General features: G+C 43.6%; 1 pseudogene across 1 annotated transcript; it reads right to left on the bottom strand.

Moving 5' to 3' along the window:
• Nucleotides 1-1,059: 1,059 nt before the first annotated feature.
• LOC114298261 (ethylene-responsive transcription factor ERF105 pseudogene) lies at nucleotides 1,060-2,385 on the bottom strand (annotated as a pseudogene). Its single transcript, XR_014337565.1, has one exon. The product of XR_014337565.1 is annotated as an ethylene-responsive transcription factor ERF105 pseudogene (transcript).
• Nucleotides 2,386-3,358: the final 973 nt, after the last annotated feature.

Here is a 3,358-nt window from a genome sequence, read left to right as displayed (position 1 = left end):
CCAGCAAGGCCGCGGCGCTGGACAAGAGTCGCGGCGTGAGCTGATGAAGTCGGAGAGGAGAGCCGAGAAACGATTGCGGCTTGACGAGCCGCCTTCGACGCCCAGGAGGAAGCCATAGCTCAGAGCTCGTCGATGGTCGTCTGGTACTGTGGTTGTGGTTGTGGTCCTCATCGTCTTCGTCGGATGAGGAGATGCGCCAGACGCGGAGGAAGTCGCTGGAGGTGGCTAGGAGGTCTGGCTTCTGGCGGATCTCCCCGTTGGAGTCGTCGAGCTGGACGATCTCAACCCTGTTGGAGCACTGGTGGTGATGATGATCAAAATGAAGATAGAGGGTCGACTGTAGTCGATGGTTCAGGAAGAAGATAAGGATGAAGATGGAGAGAGACTTTGGGTTGAGGTCCGGCGGTGGTGGTGGATTTGCATCTGGGTCTTGCGGTTGAGGACAGGCAGCGGCGGCACCATCGACGTGGCAAATGTGGAGAAGGACGATGGATGATGGTGGCGACAGTGGTTGGTTCGAAGCTGCCGTTGTTAATTTGTGCCTCGAGAAAAATGTCCTTATGAAAAGAGATCAAGAGAGAAAGAGATGTGTGAGTGGTGTGTGTTCTTTGGTCTCTAGAGAGAGAGTGTGTGAGTCATGGTATGGTCGAGAGAGAGAGAGATGGCTGTCATGGTCTGAGAGAGCCGAGAGGTAAGAGAGAGGAAGATGAAGTTACAGTCTGGGTATGTGTGGAGGTCCGGCGGGCGGCCAAGGCGAGGCTGCCGCCCGCCGGTGAAGCAGAATGAATAGATTCTTAACCTAGCTCTGATACCATGTAAGATAAATTGATGTATATTATTTATTGATGTGTTACAAGATTGTTGTATATGTAGATTTTGTATATTACAAGCTATTATATAGGAGAGGTGTGAGGTAAGTGAGTGGTGGTAGTGGATGGTAGTGGAGGTGGTGGGTGGTAGTGGAGATGGTAAGTGTGTTAGGTTTAGTGGAGTGGATGTAGTGGGTTAGGGTAGTGGGTTAGGTTTAGTGTACATTAACAGTACCAATGCACATATGACTTTGCCATGTCAAACGTTTTACTTCATCTTGAGCAGGAAATTATGACAATCTCATTTTAATTACACATGCATGTGCATGTCACAGTGCATGAATCTACCACAAATAATTCAACAAATCCAATTGAATTCAAAATTACAAAGTAAAGAAAGAAAAAAAAAACAAAAACAAAAAAAACAAAAACAAAATTCCAAACAACCTCATCAGCTCTCTTGTACTATGTGCATAGAGAAAATGGGTTAGTCCAAAAGGTCCTAAACTTGGTTCTGATTTATTTATTTATTTTTTATTATTATTATTATTTTTTTTTTGATAATTAATTTAATAGGGTGTCGTTAATAAACGCCGTTAGATAACCATGAGCTGTGAATATCCAAGTGAAGGATGGGGTGATAACGGCGATAACGGAGGGACGTCAAATATCCCCTTCATTTCTGCACAGTCCCAAAACGTCCAACTTGACGGCGTCAACGGACAAACAGTAGAAACACACTCCGTCTTGACGTCAGATTCCGGCACTTTCTCTCTCTTCACCACCACCACTCCCTCTCTCTCCTCAGCGTCACCTCCTCTACGTCTTTTCCGGCGATTCTCCACCGGTGTGTCAGATTCCGGCGGATGCCCAATCTCATGAGGAAAATTCAATATAGCCTTACTTCCCCGCAGCTTGAACGCCGCTCGATCGTACGCCTTGGCAGCCTCCAAGGCGGTGTCGAAAGTCCCGAGCCAAATCCTCGCTCCCTTCCGGTTCGGATCTCGAATCTCCGCCGCGAATTTTCCCCACGGCCGCTGCCTTACGCCCCGGTAATGCCTCTTCCGATCCGCCGTCTGCGGCTGAGCTCCGGCGCTGAAATTCGGGCCCTGAATCGTCTTCACCGGCGGAATCGACATCTGGCGGCGATCGCTTAACCTCGATTGGTGCTTTGGAGTGGTGATCTGTGGCTTTGTGTCAAATTCGAAGTTATCGAATTCAATATTTCCAATTTGGAGATTCAAATCTGAAGCTGAAGCTACTGATTCACAGTTACTAGTAATTCTGAGCTCGGAAATAGAAGAAGAATCATCAGAATTAGAAGATTGAGTTTCGGATAATGTTGGAGTAGTAGTACTTGAGAGGTTGAGATTGGCGGTGAAGTAGTCATCTGTAGCAAAATCATCGAAGAGGTGTTGGCAGATGAAATCTGAAGCAGAGGCCATTGGAGATGATGAGTTAGATTTAAGAGGGAGAGAGAGAGAGAGAGAGAGAGAGAGAGAGAGGGGTAAGAGATATGAAGCACACAAAATGTGCGTAAATAAAATTCAAAGTTTGGGAATAGAGTGGAAATATGGGAGTGAGTTTGGGACTTATATAGAGGAGTATTGAAAATTATTAGGCGGTTCAAAATATCACGTGTTATTATTATGAGATTTACGAATGTCTTAATAGATAAATTTATTATTTAATAAATTATATAATAATTAGTAATACTTTTTTATCAAAAATTATTTAAAAAATGTTATTAATTCTTAATTTTTATCATAAAAAATGTCATTAATTATAAGTTTTGAATAAATAGACTTAAGTGAAATTTAAAATAAATTATAAAAACTATAAATGTAATGAATAAATTAACCAAAGGTCCCATAGTTTCTTTTAAATCTACTTTAGTCCCTTCAGTATTATCTGTTTTTTGTTTTTGTCATTCAAAATGTTAAATCTACTTTTGCCATTGCATCTGCCATCGAATGTCAACATCTCTCTCCTTCCAGGCAACTACGCCCCCCTCCACCATCCGCTATCTCCTAGCTCCCCCCAAACCTGGCCTTTTCAAACTCAATACCGATGATGTCTCAAAAAACAACCCTGGCCTTGTCGCTGCCGGTGGTATCATTAGGGACTGGACGGGTAAATGGATTTCTGATTTTTGTCGCAACATTGGCCACTCGTCCAGTATCGAAGCTGAACTTTGGGCCATGCGAGATGGTCTCAAATTTGCTCTTGACCTTAACCTCACAGGCATAGAAGTGGAAACAGATGCAACCATCATGCAAAACCTCATTCTTGGAAACTCCAGCCATTGTCATCCACTTAGTAATCTCATTCATGACTGCAGGTACCTCCTGGACCAGCTTGGAACCTCGACTATGAGCCATACCTACCGGGAATAAAACAAATGCGCAAACTTACTTGCCAACGAAGGATTCAATCATGAGGGCCTACTTGCTTTTTCCTCTATTCCTAATTGTATTTCATTTCAAGTTTTTGAAGACGCTAGGGGTACCTTTTATCAATCTAACTGCTTAGCTATTATCAATCTAACT

Source organism: Camellia sinensis, chromosome 8 (genome assembly GCF_055761805.1).
Source record: "Camellia sinensis isolate YWXY chromosome 8, ASM5576180v1, whole genome shotgun sequence".
In the NCBI taxonomy this organism is placed as follows: Eukaryota; Viridiplantae; Streptophyta; class Magnoliopsida; order Ericales; family Theaceae; genus Camellia; species Camellia sinensis.
The sequence above is the reverse complement of the archived record's forward strand: the minus strand, read 5'-3'. Positions and strand labels throughout refer to the sequence as shown.